Raw genomic sequence first — 17,851 nt, 5'->3', positions numbered from 1 at the left:
CCCCTGCCTTATGCCTAGCCAGCACTTGTGCCCCTGCCTTATGCCTAGCCAGCACTTGTGCCCCTGCCTTATGCCTAGCCAGCACTTGTGCCCCTGCCTTATGCCTAGCCAGCACTTGTGCCCCTGCCTTATGCCTAGCCAGCACTTGTGCCCCTGCCTTATGCCTAGCCAGCACTTGTGCCCCTGCCTTATGCCTAGCCAGCACTTGTGCCCCTGCCTTATGCCTAGCCAGCACTTGTGCCCCTGCCTTATGCCTAGCCAGCACGTGTGCCCCTGCCTTATGCCTAGCCTGCACGTGTGCCCCTGCCTTATGCCTAGCCTGCACGTGTGCCCCTGCCTTATGCCTAGCCTGCACGTGTGCCCCTGCCTTATGCCTAGCCTGCACTTGTGCCCCTGCCTTATGCCTAGCCTGCACTTGTGCCCCTGCCTTATGCCTAGCCTGCACTTGTGCCCCTGCCTTATGCCTAGCCTGCACTTGTGCCCCTGCCTTATGCCTAGCCTGCACTTGTGCCCCTGCCTTATGCCTAGCCTGCACTTGTGCCCCTTGCATTATTGTTTTTTTGTCTTTAGCTTCATGTTGGTTATGCACACAGGGCATGCCTTACGCTCTTCGCTCTTGTCCCGTCTGAATGCACATGCACGACTGTAATTGGGGACGAAGGCATTACCCATTTACGGAGGACAGACAAGATGTGCCTGGTCGCTTGGAGCATGGGGGTTATGGAGTGGCTCCGCACTGTACAACAAAGTACAGAGTAGAGGGGTGAAAGCTAGCTCTTCACCCCTAAGGGTGCCTATCCCTTTATGCAAAGAGTGCAAAGAGTTAGCCGTATGCCTTATGTGTAGCCATCACTTGTGCCCCTGCCTTAAGCCTAGCCTGCATAGGTGCCCCTGCCTTATGCCTAGCTTGCACTTGTGCCTCTGCCTTATGCCTAGCCAGCACTTGTGCCCCTGCATTATGCCTAGCCAGCACTTGTGCCCCTGAATTATGCCTAGCCAGCACTTGTGCCCCTGCCTTATGCCTAGCCAGCACTTGTGCCCCTGCCTTATGCCTAGCCAGCACTTGTGCCCCTGCCTTATGCCTAGCCAGCACTTGTGCCCCTGCCTTATGCCTAGCCAGCACTTGTGCCCCTGCCCTATGCCTAGCCAGCACTTGTGCCCCTGCCCTATGCCTAGCCAGCACTTGTGCCCCTGCCTTATGCCTAGCCAGCACTTGTGCCCCTGCCTTATGCCTAGCCAGCACTTGTGCCCCTGCCTTATGCCTAGCCAGCACTTGTGCCCCTGCCTTATGCCTAGCCAGCACTTGTGCCCCTGCCTTATGCCTAGCCAGCACTTGTGCCCCTGCCTTATGCCTAGCCAGCACTTGTGCCCCTGCCTTATGCCTAGCCAGCACTTGTGCCCCTGCCTTATGCCTAGCCTGCACGTGTGCCCCTGCCTTATGCCTAGCCTGCACGTGTGCCCCTGCCTTATGCCTAGCCAGCACTTGTGCCCCTGCCTTATGCCTAGCCTGCACGTGTGCCCCTGCCTTATGCCTAGCCTGCACGTGTGCCCCTGCCTTATGCCTAGCCTGCACGTGTGCCCCTGCCTTATGCCTAGCCTGCACTTGTGCCCCTGCCTTATGCCTAGCCTGCACTTGTGCCCCTGCCTTATGCCTAGCCTGCACTTGTGCCCCTGCCTTATGCCTAGCCTGCACTTGTGCCCCTGCCTTATGCCTAGCCTGCACTTGTGCCCCTGCCTTATGCCTAGCCAGCACTTGTGCCCCTGCCTTATGCCTAGCCAGCACTTGTGCCCCTGCCTTATGCCTAGCCAGCACTTGTGCCCCTGCCTTATGCCTAGCCAGCACTTGTGCCCCTGCCTTATGCCTAGCCAGCACTTGTGCCCCTCCTTATGCCTAGCCAGCACTTGTGCCCCTGCCCTATGCCTAGCCAGCACTTGTGCCCCTGCCTTATGCCTAGCCAGCACTTGTGCCCTTGCCTTATGCCTAGCCTGCACGTGTGCCCTTGCCTTATGCCTAGCCTGCACGTGTGCCCTTGCCTTATGCCTAGTCTGCACGTGTGCCCTTGCCTTATGCCTAGCCTGCACGTGTGCCCTTGCCTTATGCCTAGCCTGCACGTGTGCCCTTGCCTTATGCCTAGCCTGCACGTGTGCCCTTGCCTTATGCCTAGCCTGCACGTGTGCCCCTGCCTTATGCCTAGCCAGCACTTGTGCCCCTGCCTTATGCCTAGCCTGCACGTGTGCCCCTGCCTTACGCCTAGCCTGCACGTGTGCCCCTGCCTTATGCCTAGCCTGCACTTGTGCCCCTGCCTTATGCCTAGCCAGCACTTGTGCCCCTGCCTTATGCCTAGCCAGCACTTGTGCCCCTGCCTTATGCCTAGCCAGCACTTGTGCCCCTGCCTTATGCCTAGCCAGCACTTGTGCCCCTGCCTTATGCCTAGCCAGCACTTGTGCCCCTGCCTTATGCCTAGCCAGCACTTGTGCCCCTGCCTTATGCCTAGCCAGCACTTGTGCCCCTGCCTTATGCCTAGCCAGCACTTGTGCCACTGCCTTATGCCTAGCCAGCACTTGTGCCCCTGCCTTATGCCTAGCCAGCACTTGTGCCCCTCCTTATGCCTAGCCAGCACTTGTGCCCCTGCCCTATGCCTAGCCAGCACTTGTGCCCCTGCACTATGCCTAGCCAGCACTTGTGCCCCTGCCCTATGCCTAGCCAGCACTTGTGCCCCTGCCTTATGCCTAGCCAGCACTTGTGCCCCTGCCTTATGACTAGCCAGCACTTGTGCCCCTGCCTTATGCCTAGCCAGCACTTGTGCCCCTGCCTTATGCCTAGCCAGCACTTGTGCCCCTGCCTTATGCCTAGCCTGCACGTGTGCCCCTGCCTTATGCCTAGCCTGCACGTGTGCCCCTGCCTTATGCCTAGCCTGCACGTGTGCCCCTGCCTTATGCCTAGCCAGCACTTGTGCCCCTGCCTTATGCCTAGCCTGCACGTGTGCCCCTGCCTTATGCCTAGCCTGCACTTGTGCCCCTGCCTTATGCCTAGCCTGCACTTGTGCCCCTGCCTTATGCCTAGCCTGCACTTGTGCCCCTGCCTTATGCCTAGCCTGCACTTGTGCCCCTGCCTTATGCCTAGCCTGCACTTGTGCCCCTGCCTTATGCCTAGCCTGCACTTGTGCCCCTGCCTTATGCCTAGCCTGCACTTGTGCCCCTTGCATTATTGTTTTTTTGTCTTTAGCTTCATGTTGGTTATGCACACAGGGCAGGCTTTACGCTCTTCGCTCTTGTCCCGTCTGAATGCACATGCACGACTGTAATTGGGGACGAAGGCATTACCCATTTACGGAGGACAGACAAGATGTGCCTGGTCGCTTGGAGCATGGGGGTTATGGAGTGGCTCCGCACTGTACAACAAAGTACAGAGTAGAGGGGTGAAAGCTAGCTCTTCACCCCTAAGGGTGCCTATCCCTTTATGCAAAGAGTGCAAAGAGTTAGCCGTATGCCTTATGTGTAGCCATCACTTGTGCCCCTGCCTTAAGCCTAGCCTGCATAGGTGCCCCTGCCTTATGCCTAGCCAGAACTTGTGCCCCGGCCTTATGCCTAGCCAGCACTTGTGCCCCTGCCTTATGCCTAGCCAGCACTTGTGCCCCTGCCTTATGCCTAGCCAGCACTTGTGCCCCTGCCTTATGCCTAGCCAGCACTTGTGCCCCTGCCTTATGCCTAGCCAGCACTTGTGCCCCTGCCTTATGCCTAGCCAGCACTTGTGCCCCTGCCTTATGCCTAGCCAGCACTTGTGCCCCTGCCTTATGCCTAGCCAGCACTTGTGCCCCTGCCTTATGCCTAGCCAGCACTTGTGCCCCTGCCTTATGCCTAGCCAGCACTTGTGCCCCTGCCTTATGCCTAGCCAGCACTTGTGCCCCTGCCTTATGCCTAGCCAGCACTTTTGCCCCTGCCTAATGCCTAGCCAGCACTTGTGCCCCTGCCTTATGCCTAGCCAGCACTTGTGCCCCTGCCTTATGCCTAGCCAGCACTTGTGCCCCTCCTTATGCCTAGCCAGCACTTGTGCCCCTGCCCTATGCCTAGCCAGCACTTGTGCCCCTGCCCTATGCCTAGCCAGCACTTGTGCCCCTGCCCTATGCCTAGCCAGCACTTGTGCCCCTGCCCTATGCCTAGCCAGCACTTGTGCCCCTGCCCTATGCCTAGCCAGCACTTGTGCCACTGCCTTATGCCTAGCCAGCACTTGTGCCCCTGCCTTATGCCTAGCCAGCACTTGTGCCCCTGCCTTATGCCTAGCCTGCACTTGTGCCCCTGCCTTATGCCTAGCCAGCACGTGTGCCCCTGCCTTATGCCTAGCCTGCACGTGTGCCCCTGCCTTATGCCTAGCCAGCACGTGTGCCCCTGCCTTATGCCTAGCCTGCACGTGTGCCCCTGCCTTATGCCTAGCCTGCACGTGTGCACCTGCCTTATGCCTAGCCTGCACGTGTGCCCCTGCCTTATGCCTAGCCTGCACTTGTGCCCCTGCCTTATGCCTAGCCTGCACTTGTGCCCCTGCCTTATGCCTAGCCTGCACTTGTGCCCCTGCCTTATGCCTAGCCTGCACTTGTGCCCCTTGCATTATTGTTTTTTTGTCTTTAGCTTCATGTTGGTTATGCACACAGGGCAGGCTTTACGCTCTTCGCTCTTGTCCCGTCTGAATGCACATGCACGACTGTAATTGGGGACGAAGGCATTACCCATTTACGGAGGACAGACAAGATGTGCATGGTCGCTTGGAGCATGGGGGTTATGGAGTGGCTCCGCACTGTACAACAAAGTACAGAGTAGAGGGGTGAAAGCTAGCTCTTCACCCCTAAGGGTGCCTATCCCTTTATGCAAAGAGTGCAAAGAGTTAGCCGTATGCCTTATGTGTAGCCATCACTTGTGCCCCTGCCTTAAGCCTAGCCAGCACTTGTGCCCCGGCCTTAAGCCTAGCCAGCACTTGTGCCCCGGCCTTATGCCTAGCCAGCACTTGTGCCCCGGCCTTATGCCTAGCCAGCACTTGTGCCCCTGCCTTATGCCTAGCCAGCACTTGTGCCCCTGCCTTATGCCTAGCCAGCACTTGTGCCCCTGCCCTATGCCTAGCCAGCACTTGTGCCCCTGCCCTATGCCTAGCCAGCACTTGTGCCCCTGCCCTATGCCTAGCCAGCACTTGTGCCCCTGCCCTATGCCTAGCCAGCACTTGTGCCCCTGCCTTATGCCTAGCCAGCACTTGTGCCCCTGCCTTATGCCTAGCCAGCACTTGTGCCCCTGCCTTATGCCTAGCCAGCACTTGTGCCCCTGCCTTATGCCTAGCCAGCACTTGTGCCCCTGCCTTATGCCTAGCCAGCACTTGTGCCCCTGCCTTATGCCTAGCCAGCACTTGTGCCCCTGCCTTATGCCTAGCCAGCACTTGTGCCCCTGCCTTATGCCTAGCCAGCACTTGTGCCCCTGCCTTATGCCTAGCCAGCACTTGTGCCCCTGCCTTATTCCTAGCCAGCACTTGTGCCCCTGCCTTATGCCTAGCCAGCACTTGTGCCCCTGCCTTATGCCTAGCCAGCACTTGTGCCCCTGCCTTATGCCTAGCCAGCACTTGTGCCCCTGCCTTATGCCTAGCCAGCACTTGTGCCCCTGCCTTATGCCTAGCCAGCATGTGTGCCCCTGCCTTATGCCTAGCCAGCACGTGTGCCCCTGCCTTATGCCTAGCCAGCACGTGTGCCCCTGAATTATGCCTAGCCAGCACTTGTGTCCCTGCCTTATGCCTAGCCAGCACTTGTGCCCCTGCTTTATGCATAGCCAGCACTTGTGCCCCTGCCTTATGCCTAGCCAGCACTTGTGCCCCTGCCTTATGCCTAGCCAGCACTTGTGCCCCTGCCTTATGCCTAGCCAGCACTTGTGCCCCTGCCTTATGCCTAGCCAGCACTTGTGCCCCTGCCTTATGCCTAGCCAGCACTTGTGCCCCTGCCTTATGCCTAGCCAGCACTTGTGCCCCTGCCTTATGCCTAGCCAGCACTTGTGCCCCTGCCTTATGCCTAGCCTGCACTTGTGCCCCTGCCTTATGCCTAGCCTGCACGTGTGCCCCTGCCTTATGCCTAGCCAGCACGTGTGCCCCTGCCTTATGCCTAGCCTGCACGTGTGCACCTGCCTTATGCCTAGCCTGCACGTGTGCCCCTGCCTTATGCCTAGCCTGCACTTGTGCCCCTGCCTTATGCCTAGCCTGCACTTGTGCCCCTGCCTTATGCCTAGCCTGCACTTGTGCCCCTGCCTTATGCCTAGCCTGCACTTGTGCCCCTGCCTTATGCCTAGCCTGCACTTGTGCCCCTTGCATTATTGTTTTTTTGTCTTTAGCTTCATGTTGGTTATGCACACAGGGCAGGCTTTACGCTCTTCGCTCTTGTCCCGTCTGAATGCACATGCACGACTGTAATTGGGGACGAAGGCATTACCCATTTACGGAGGACAGACAAGATGTGCCTGGTCGCTTGGAGCATGGGGGTTATGGAGTGGCTCCGCACTGTACAACAAAGTACAGAGTAGAGGGGTGAAAGCTAGCTCTTCACCCCTAAGGGTGCCTATCCCTTTATGCAAAGAGTGCAAAGAGTTAGCCGTATGCCTTATGTGTAGCCATCACTTGTGCCCCTGCCTTAAGCCTAGCCTGCATAGGTGCCCCTGCCTTATGCCTAGCCAGCACTTGTGCCCCGGCCTTATGCCTAGCCAGCACTTGTGCCCCGGCCTTATGCCTAGCCAGCACTTGTGCCCCGGCCTTATGCCTAGCCAGCACTTGTGCCCCGGCCTTATGCCTAGCCAGCACTTTTGCCCCGGCCTTATGCCTAGCCAGCACTTGTGCCCCTGCCTTATGCCTAGCCAGCACGTGTGCCCCTGCCTTATGCCTAGCCAGCACGTGTGCCCCTGCCTTATGCCTAGCCAGCACTTGTGCCCCTGAATTATGCCTAGCCAGCACTTGTGTCCCTGCCTTATGCCTAGCCAGCACTTGTGCCCCTGCTTTATGCATAGCCAGCACTTGTGCCCCTGCCTTATGCCTAGCCAGCACTTGTGCCCCTGCCTTATGCCTAGCCAGCACTTGTGCCCCTGCCTTATGCCTAGCCAGCACTTGTGCCCCTGCCTTATGCCTAGCCAGCACTTGTGCCCCTGCCTTATGCCTAGCCAGCACTTGTGCCCCTGCCTTATGCCTAGCCAGCACTTGTGCCCCTGCCTTATGCCTAGCCAGCACTTGTGCCCCTGCCTTATGCCTAGCCAGCACTTGTGCCCCTGCCTTATGCCTAGCCAGCACTTGTGCCCCTGCCTTTTGCCTAGCCAGCACTTGTGCCCCTGCCTTATGCCTAGCCAGCACTTGTGCCCCTGCCTTATGCCTAGCCAGCACTTGTGCCCCTGCCTTATGCCTAGCCAGCACTTGTGCCCCTGCCTTATGCCTAGCCAGCACTTGTGCCCCTGCCTTATGCCTAGCCAGCACTAGTGCCCCTGCCTTATGCCTAGCCAGCACTTGTGGCCCTGCCTTATGCCTAGCCAGCACTTGTGCCCCTGCCTTATGCCTAGCCAGCACGTGTGCCCCTGCCTTATGCCTAGCCAGCACGTGTGCCCCTGCCTTATGCCTAGCCAGCACGTGTGCCCCTGCCTTATGCCTAGCCAGCACTTGTGCCCCTGCCTTATGCCTAGCCAGCACTTGTGCCCCTGCCTTATGCCTAGCCAGCACTTGTGCCCCTGCCTTATGCCTAGCCAGCACTTGTGCCCCTGCCTTATGCCTAGCCAGCACTTGTGCCCCTGCCTTATGCCTAGCCAGCACTTGTGCCCCTGCCTTATGCCTAGCCAGCACTTGTGCCCCTGCCTTATGCCTAGCCAGCACTTGTGCCCCTGCCTTATGCCTAGCCAGCACTTGTGCCCCTGCCTTATGCCTAGCCAGCACTTGTGCCCCTCCTTATGCCTAGCCAGCACTTGTGCCCCTGCCCTATGCCTAGCCAGCACTTGTGCCCCTGCCCTATGCCTAGCCAGCACTTGTGCCCCTGCCCTATGCCTAGCCAGCACTTGTGCCCCTGCCCTATGCCTAGCCAGCACTTGTGCCCCTGCCCTATGCCTAGCCAGCACTTGTGCCCCTGCCCTATGCCTAGCCAGCACTTGTGCCCCTGCCTTATGCCTAGCCAGCACTTGTGCCCCTGCCTTATGCCTAGCCAGCACTTGTGCCCCTGCCTTATGCCTAGCCTGCACTTGTGCCCCTGCCTTATGCCTAGCCAGCACGTGTGCCCCTGCCTTATGCCTAGCCAGCACTTGTGCCCCTGCCTTATGCCTAGCCAGCACTTGTGCCCCTGCCTTATGCCTAGCCAGCACTTGTGCCCCTGCCTTATGCCTAGCCTGCACTTGTGCCCCTGCCTTATGCCTAGCCTGCACTTGTGCCCCTGCCTTATGCCTAGCCTGCACTTGTGCCCCTTGCATTATTGTTTTTTTGTCTTTAGCTTCATGTTGGTTATGCACACAGGGCAGGCTTTACGCTCTTCGCTCTTGTCCCGTCTGAATGCACATGCACGACTGTAATTGGGGACGAAGGCATTACCCATTTACGGAGGACAGACAAGATGTGCCTGGTCGCTTGGAGCATGGGGGTTATGGAGTGGCTCCGCACTGTACAACAAAGTACAGAGTAGAGGGGTGAAAGCTAGCTCTTCACCCCTAAAGGTGCCTATCCCTTTATGCAAAGAGTGCAAAGAGTTAGCCGTATGCCTTATGTGTAGCCATCACTTGTGCCCCTGCCTTAAGCCTAGCCTGCATAGGTGCCCCTGCCTTATGCCTAGCCAGCACTTGTGCCCCGGCCTTATGCCTAGCCAGCACTTGTGCCCCGGCCTTATGCCTAGCCAGCACTTGTGCCCCGGCCTTATGCCTAGCCAGCACTTTTGCCCCGGCCTTATGCCTAGCCAGCACTTGTGCCCCTGCCTTAAGCCTAGCCTGCATAGGTGCCCCTGCCTTATGCCTAGCTTGCACTTGTGCCTTTGCCTTATGCTTAGTTTGTGCTTGTGCCCCTGCCTAAAGCCTAGCCAGCACTTGTGCCCCTGCCTTATGCCTAGCCAGCACTTGTGCCCCTGCCTTATGCCTAGCCAGCACTTGTGCCCCTGCCTTATGCCTAGCCAGCACTTGTGCCCCGGCCTTAAGCCTAGCCCGCACTTGTACCCCGGCCTTAAGCCTAGCCCGCACTTGTGCCCAGGCCTTAAGCCTAGCCCGCACTTGTGCCCCGGCCTTAAGCCTAGCCCGCACTTGTGCCCCGGCCTTAAGCCTAGCCCGCACTTGTGCCCCGGCCTTAAGCCTAGCCCGCACTTGTGCCCCGGCCTTAAGCCTAGCCCGCACTTGTGCCCCGGCCTTAAGTCTAGCCCGCACTTGTGCCCCGGCCTTAAGCCTAGCCCGCACTTGTGCCCCGGCCTTAAGCCTAGCCCGCACTTGTGCCCCGGCCTTAAGCCTAGCCCGCACTTGTGCCCCGGCCTTAAGCCTAGCCCGCACTTGTGCCCCGGCCTTAAGCCTAGCCCGCACTTGTGCCCCGGCCTTAAGCCTAGCCCGCACTTGTGCCCCGGCCTTAAGCCTAGCCCGCACTTGTGCCCCGGCCTTAAGCCTAGCCCGCACTTGTGCCCCGGCCTTAAGCCTAGCCCGCACTTGTGCCCCGGCCTTAAGCCTAACCCGCACTTGTGCCCAGGCCTTAAGCCTAGCCCGCACTTGTTCCCACGGCCTTAAGCCTAGCCAGCACGTGTGCCCCTGCCTTATGCCTAGCCTGCACGTGTGCCCCTGCCTTATGCCTAGCCTGCACGTGTGCCCCTGCCTTATGCCTAGCCTGCACGTGTGCCCCTGCCTTATGCCTAGCCTGCACGTGTGCCCCTGCCTTATGCCTAGCCTGCACGTGTGCCCCTGCCTTATGCCTAGCCTGCACTTGTGCCCCTGCCTTATGCCTAGCCAGCACTTGTGCCCCTGCCTTATGCCCAGCCAGCACTTGTGCCCCTGCCTTATGCCCAGCCAGCACTTGTGCCCCTGCCTTATGCCCAGCCAGCACTTGTGCCCCTGCCTTATGCCTAGCCAGCACTTGTGCCCCTGCCTTATGCCTAGCCAGCACTTGTGCCCCTGCCTTATGCCTAGCCAGCACTTGTGCCCCTGCCTTATGCCTAGCCAGCACTTGTGCCCCTGCCTTATGCCTAGCCAGCACTTGTGCCCCTGCCTTATGCCTAGCCAGCACTTGTGCCCCTGCCTTATGCCGAGCCAGCACTTATGCCCCTGCCTTATGCCTAGCCAGCACTTGTGCTCCTGCCTTATGCCTAACCAGCCCTTGTGCCCCTGCCTAATGCCTAGCCAGCACTTGTGCCCCTGCCTTACGCCTAGCCATCACTTGTGCCCCTGCCTTACGCCTAGCCATCACTTGTGCCCCTGCCTTACGCCTAGCCATCACTTGTGCCCCTGCCTTTCGCCTAGCTTGCACTTGTGCCCCTGCCCTATGCCTAGCCAGCACTTGTGCCCCTGCCCTATGCCTAGCCAGCACTTGTGCCCCTGCACTATGCCTAGCCAGCACTTGTGCCCCTGCCCTATGCCTAGCCAGCACTTGTGCCCCTGCCCTATGCCTAGCCAGCACTTGTGCCCCTGCCCTATGCCTAGCCAGCACTTGTGCCCCTGCCTTATGCCTAGCCCGCACTTGTGCCCCTGCCTTATGCCTAGCCCGCACTTGTGCCCCTGCCTTATGCCTAGCCCGCACTTGTGCCCCTGCCTTATGCCTAGCCCGCACTTGTGCCCCTGCCTTATGCGTAGCCCGCACTTGTGCCCCTGCCTTATGCCTAGCCCGCACTTGTGCCCCTGCCTTATGCCTAGCCAGCACTTATGCCCCTGCCTTATGCCTAGCCAGCACTTGTGCTCCTGCCTTATGCCTAACCAGCCCTTGTGCCCCTGCCTAATGCCTAGCCAGCACTTGTGCCCCTGCCTTACGCCTAGCCATCACTTGTGCCCCTGCCTTACGCCTAGCCATCACTTGTGCCCCTGCCTTACGCCTAGCCATCACTTGTGCCCCTGCCTTACGCCTAGCCATCACTTGTGCCCCTGCCTTTCGCCTAGCTTGCACTTGTGCCCCTGCCCTATGCCTAGCCAGCACTTGTGCCCCTGCCCTATGCCTAGCCAGCACTTGTGCCCCTGCACTATGCCTAGCCAGCACTTGTGCCCCTGCCCTATGCCTAGCCAGCACTTGTGCCCCTGCCCTATGCCTAGCCAGCACTTGTGCCCCTGCCTTATGCCTAGCCCGCACTTGTGCCCCTGCCTTATGCCTAGCCCGCACTTGTGCCCCTGCCTTATGCCTAGCCCGCACTTGTGCCCCTGCCTTATGCGTAGCCCGCACTTGTGCCCCTGCCTTATGCCTAGCCCGCACTTGTGCCCCTGCCTTATGCCTAGCCCGCACTTGTGCCCCTGCCTTATGCCTAGCCCGCACTTGTGCCCCTGCCTTATGCCTAGCCCGCACTTGTGCCCCTGCCTTATTCCTAGCCCGCACTTGTGCCCCTGCCTTATGCCTAGCCCGCACTTGTGCCCCTGCCTTATGCCTAGCCCGCACTTGTGCCCCTGCCTTATGCCTAGCCCGCACTTTTGCCCCTGCCTTATGCCTAGCCCGCACTTTTGCCCCTGCCTTATGCCTAGCCCGCACTTGTGCCCCTGCCTTATGCCTAGCCAGCACTTGTGCCCCTGCCTTATGCCTAGCCAGCACTTGTGCCCCTGCCTTATGCCTAGCCAGCACTTGTGCCCCTGCCTTATGCCTAGCCAGCACTTGTGCCCCTGCCCTATGCCTAGCCAGCACTTGTGCCTCTGCCCTATGCCTAGCCAGCACTTGTGCCCCTGCCTTATGCCTAGCCAGCACTTGTGCCCCTGCCTTATGCCTAGCCAGCACTTGTGCCCCTGCCTTATGCCTAGCCTGCAAGTGTGCCCCTGCCTTATGCCTAGCCAGCACTTGTGCCCCTGCCTTATGCCTAGCCTGCACGTGTGCCCCTACCTTATGCCTAGCCTGCACGTGTGCCCCTGCCTTATGCCTAGCCAGCACTTGTGCCCCTGCCTTATGCCTAGCCAGCACTTGTGCCCCTGCCTTATGCCTAGCCTGCAAGTGTGCCCCTGCCTTATGCCTAGCCAGCACTTGTGCCCCTGCCTTATGCCTAGCCTGCACGTGTGCCCCTACCTTATGCCTAGCCTGCACGTGTGCCCCTGCCTTATGCCTAGCCCGCACTTGTGCCCGGGCCTTATGCCTAGCCAGCACTTGTGCCCCTGCCTTATGCCTAGCCAGCACTTGTGCCCCTGCCTTATGCCTAGCCAGCACTTGTGCCCCTGCTTTATGCATAGCCAGCACTTGTGCCCCTGCCTTATGCCTAGCCAGCACTTGTGCCCCTGCCTTATGCCTAGCCAGCACTTGTGCCCCTGCCTTATGCCTAGCCAGCACTTGTGCCCCTGCCTTATGCCTAGCCAGCACTTGTGCCCCTGCCTTATGCCTAGCCAGCACTTGTGCCCCTGCCTTATGCCTAGCCAGCACTTGTGCCCCTGCCTTATGCCTAGCCAGCACTTGTGCCCCTGCCTTATGCCTAGCCAGCACTTGTGCCCCTGCCTTATGCCTAGCCAGCACTTGTGCCCCTGCCTTATGCCTAGCCTGCACGTGTGCCCGGGCCTTATGCCTAGCCAGCACTTGTGCCCCTGCCTTATGCCTAGCCAGCACTTGTGCCCCTGCCTTATGCCTAGCCAGCACTTGTGCCCCTGCCTTATGCCTAGCCAGCACTTGTGCCCCTGCCTTATGCCTAGCCAGCACTTGTGCCCCTGCCTTATGCCTAGCCAGCACTTGTGCCCCTGCCTTATGCCTAGCCAGCACTTGTGCCCCTGCCTTATGCCTAGCCAGCACTTGTGCCCCTGCCTTATGCCTAGCCAGCACTTGTGCCCCTGCCTTATGCCTAGCCAGCACTTGTGCCCCTGCCTTATGCCTAGCCAGCACTTGTGCCCCTGCCTTATGCCTAGCCAGCACTTGTGCCCCTGCCTTATGCCTAGCCAGCACTTGTGCCCCTGCCTTATGCCTAGCCAGCACTTGTGCCCCTGCCTTATGCCTAGCCAGCACTTGTGCCCCTGCCTTATGCCTAGCCAGCACTTGTGCCCCTGCCTTATGCCTAGCCAGCACTTGTGCCCCTGCCTTATGCCTAGCCTGCAAGTGTGCCCCTGCCTTATGCCTAGCCAGCACTTGAGCCCCTGCCTTATGCCTAGCCTGCACGTGTGCCCCTACCTTATGCCTAGCCTGCACGTGTGCCCCTGCCTTATGCCTAGCCAGCACTTGTGCCCCTGCCTTATGCCTAGCCAGCACTTGTGCCCCTGCCTTATGCCTAGCCTGCAAGTGTGCCCCTGCCTTATGCCTAGCCAGCACTTGTGCCCCTGCCTTATGCCTAGCCTGCACGTGTGCCCCTACCTTATGCCTTGCCTGCACGTGTGCCCCTGCCTTATGCCTAGCCAGCACTTGTGCCCCTGCCTTATGCCTAGCCAGCACTTGTGCCCCTGCCTTATGCCTAGCCAGCACTTGTGCCCCTGCCTTATGCCTAGCCAGCACTTGTGCCCCTGCCTTATGCCTAGCCAGCACTTGTGCCCCTGCCTTATGCCTAGCCAGCACTTGTGCCCCTGCCTTATGCCTAGCCTGCACGTGTGCCCCTGCCTTATGCCTAGCCAGCACTTGTGCCCCTGCCTTATGCCTAGCCTGCACGTGTGCCCCTGCCTTATGCCTAGCCTGCACGTGTGCCCCTGCCTTATGCCTAGCCTGCAAGTGTGCCCCTGCCTTATGCCTAGCCAGCACTTGTGCCCCTGCCTTATGCCTAGCCAGCACTTGTGCCCCTGCCTTATGCCTAGCCAGCACTTGTGCCCCTGCCTTATGCCTAGCCAGCACTTGTGCCCCTGCCTTATGCCTAGCCAGCACTTGTGCCCCTGCCTTATGCCTAGCCAGCACTTGTGCCCCTGCCTTATGCCTAGCCAGCACTTGTGCCCCTGCCTTATGCCTAGCCAGCACTTGTGCCCCTGCCTTATGCCTAGCCAGCACTTGTGCCCCTGCCTTATGCCTAGCCAGCACTTGTGCCCCTGCCTTATGCCTAGCCAGCACTTGTGCCCCTGCCTTATGCCTAGCCAGCACTTGTGCCCCTGCCTTATGCCTAGCCAGCACTTGTGCCCCTGCCTTATGCCTAGCCTGCAAGTGTGCCCCTGCCTTATGCCTAGCCAGCACTTGTGCCCCTGCCTTATGCCTAGCCTGCACGTGTGCCCCTACCTTATGCCTAGCCTGCACGTGTGCCCCTGCCTTATGCCTAGCCAGCACTTGTGCCCCTGCCTTATGCCTAGCCAGCACTTGTGCCCCTGCCTTATGCCTAGCCAGCACTTGTGCCCCTGCCTTATGCCTAGCCAGCACTTGTGCCCCTGCCTTATGCCTAGCCAGCACTTGTGCCCCTGCCTTATGCCTAGCCAGCACTTGTGCCCCTGCATTATGCCTAGCCAGCACTTGTGCCCCTGAATTATGCCTAGCCAGCACTTGTGCCCCTGCCTTATGCCTAGCCAGCACTTGTGCCCCTGCCTTATGCCTAGCCAGCACTTGTGCCCCTGCCTTATGCCTAGCCAGCACTTGTGCCCCTGCCTTATGCCTAGCCAGCACTTGTGCCCCTGCCTTATGCCTAGCCAGCACTTGTGCCCCTGCCTTATGCCTAGCCAGCACTTGTGCCCCTGCCTTATGCCTAGCCAGCACTTGTGCCCCTGCCTTATGCCTAGCCAGCACTTGTGCCCCTGCCTTATGCCTAGCCAGCACTTGTGCCCCTGCCTTATGCCTAGCCAGCACTTGTGCCCCTGCCTTATGCCTAGCCAGCACTTGTGCCCCTGCCTTATGCCTAGCCAGCACTTGTGCCCCTGCCTTATGCCTAGCCAGCACTTGTGCCCCTGCCTTATGCCTAGCCAGCACTTGTGCCCCTGCCTTATGCCTAGCCAGCACTTGTGCCCCTGCCTTATGCCTAGCCAGCACTTGTGCCCCTGCCTTATGCCTAGCCAGCACTTGTGCCCCTGCCTTATGCCTAGCCAGCACTTGTGCCCCTGCCTTATGCCTAGCCAGCACTTGTGCCCCTGCCTTATGCCTAGCCAGCACTTGTGCCCCTGCCTTATGCCTAGCCAGCACTTGTGCCCCTGCCTTATGCCTAGCCAGCACTTGTGCCCCTGCCTTATGCCTAGCCAGCACTTGTGCCCCTGCCTTATGCCTAGCCAGCACTTGTGCCCCTGCCTTATGCCTAGCCAGCACTTGTGCCCCTGCCTTATGCCTAGCCAGCACTTGTGCCCCTGCCTTATGCCTAGCCAGCACTTGTGCCCCTGCCTTATGCCTAGCCAGCACTTGTGCCCCTGCCTTATGCCTAGCCAGCACTTGTGCCCCTGCCTTATGCCTAGCCAGCACTTGTGCCCCTGCCTTATGCCTAGCCAGCACTTGTGCCCCTGCCTTATGCCTAGCCAGCACGTGTGCCCCTGAATTATGACTAGCCAGCACTTGTGTCCCTGCCTTATGCCTAGCCAGCACTTGTGCCCCTGCCTTATGCCTAGCCAGCACTTGTGCCCCTGCCTTATGCCTAGCCAGCACTTGTGCCCCTGCCTTATGCCTAGCCAGCACTTGTGCCCCTGCCTTATGCCTAGCCAGCACTTGTGCCCCTGCCTTATGCCTAGCCAGCACTTGTGCCCCTGCCTTATGCCTAGCCTGCACTTGTGCCCCTGCCTTATGCCTAGCCAGCACTTGTGCCCCTGCCTTATGCCTAGCCAGCACTTGTGCCCCTGCCCTATGCCTAGCCAGCACTTGTGCCCCTGCCCTATGCCTAGCCAGCACTTGTGCCCCTGCCCTATGCCTAGCCAGCACTTGTGCCCCTGCCTTATGCCTAGCCAGCACTTGTGCCCCTGCCTTATACCTAGCCAGCACTTGTGCCCCTGCCTTATGCCTAGCCAGCACTTGTGCCCCTGCCTTATGCCTAGCCTGCACGTGTGCCCGGGCCTTATGCCTAGCCTGCAAGTGTGCCCCTGCCTTATGCCTAGCCAGCACTTGTGCCCCTGCCTTATGCCTAGCCTGCACGTGTGCCCCTGCCTTATGCCTAGCCTGCACGTGTGCCCCTGCCTTATGCCTAGCCTGCACGTGTGCCCCTGCCTTATGCCTAGCCTGCACTTGTGCCCCTGCCTTATGCCTAGCCTGCACTTGTGCCCCTGCCTTATGCCTAGCCTGCACTTGTGCCCCTGTCTTATGCCTAGCCTGCACTTGTGCCCCTTGCATTACTGTTTTTTTTGTCTTTAGCTTCATGTTGGTTATGCACACAGGGCAGGCTTTACGCTCTTCGCTCTTGTCCCGTCTGAATGCACATGCACGACTGTAATTGGGGACGAAGGCATTACCCATTTACGGAGGACAGACAAGATGTGCCTGGTCGCTTGGAGCATGGGGGTTATGGAGTGGCCCTGCACTGTACAACAAAGTACAGAGTAGAGGGGTGAAAGCTAGCTCTTCACCTCTAAGGGTGCCTATCCCTTTATGCAAGAGTGCAAAGAGTTAGCCGTATGCCTTATGTGTAGCCATCACTTGTGCCCCTGCCTTAAGCCTAGCCTGCATAGGTGCCCCTGCCTTATGCCTAGCTTGCACTTGTGCCTCTGCCTTATGCCTAGCCAGCACTTGTGCCCCTGCTTTATGCCTAGCCAGCACTTGTGCCCCTGAATTATGCCTAGCCAGCACTTGTGCCCCTGCCTTATGCCTAGCCAGCACTTGTGCCCCTGCCTTATGCCTAGCCAGCATTTGTGCCCCTGCCTTATGCCTAGCCAGCACTTGTGCCCCTGCCTTATGCCTAGCCAGCACTTGTGCCCCTGCCTTATGCCTAGCCAGCACTTGTGCCCCTGCCTTATGCCTAGCCAGCACTTGTGCCCCTGCCTTTTGCCTAGCCAGCACTTGTGCCCCTGCCTTATGCCTAGCCAGCACTTGTGCCCCTGCCTTATGCCTAGCCAGCACTTGTGCCCCTGCCTTATGCCTAGCCAGCACTTGTGCCCCTGCCTTATGCCTAGCCAGCACTTGTGCCCCTGCCTTATGCCTAGCCAGCACTTGTGCCCCTGCCTTATGCCTAGCCAGCACTTGTGCCCCTGCCTTATGCCTAGCCAGCACTTGTGCCCCTGCCTTATGCCTAGCCAGCACTTGTGCCCCTGCCTTATGCCTAGCCAGCACGTGTGCCCCTGCCTTATGCCTAGCCAGCACTTGTGCCCCTGCCTTATGCCTAGCCAGCACTTGTGCCCCTGCCTTATGCCTAGCCAGCACTTGTGCCCCTGCCTTATGCCTAGCCAGCACTTGTGCCCCTGCCTTATGCCTAGCCAGCACTTGTGCCCCTGCCTTATGCCTAGCCAGCACTTGTGCCCCTGCCTTATGCCTAGCCAGCACTTGTGCCCCTGCCTTATGCCTAGCCAGCACTTGTGCCCCTGCCTTATGCCTAGCCAGCACTTGTGCCCCTGCCCTTATGCCTAGCCAGCACTTGTGCCCCTGCCCTTATGCCTAGCCAGCACTTGTGCCCCTGCCTTATGCCTAGCCAGCACTTGTGCCCCTGCCCTATGCCTAGCCAGCACTTGTGCCCCTGCCCTATGCCTAGCCAGCACTTGTGCCCCTGCCTATGCCTAGCCAGCACTTGTGCCCCTGCCCTATGCCTAGCCAGCACTTGTGCCCCTGCCCTATGCCTAGCCAGCACTTGTGCCCCTGCCCTATGCCTAGCCAGCACTTGTGCCCCTGCCCTTATGCCTAGCCAGCACTTGTGCCCCTGCCTTATGCCTAGCCAGCACTTGTGCCCCTGCCTTATGC

The sequence above is a fragment of the Ranitomeya imitator genome, chromosome 1 (assembly GCF_032444005.1).
Source record: "Ranitomeya imitator isolate aRanImi1 chromosome 1, aRanImi1.pri, whole genome shotgun sequence".
Taxonomy (NCBI): Eukaryota; Metazoa; Chordata; class Amphibia; order Anura; family Dendrobatidae; genus Ranitomeya; species Ranitomeya imitator.
Note: the sequence above shows the minus strand (reverse complement) of the source record.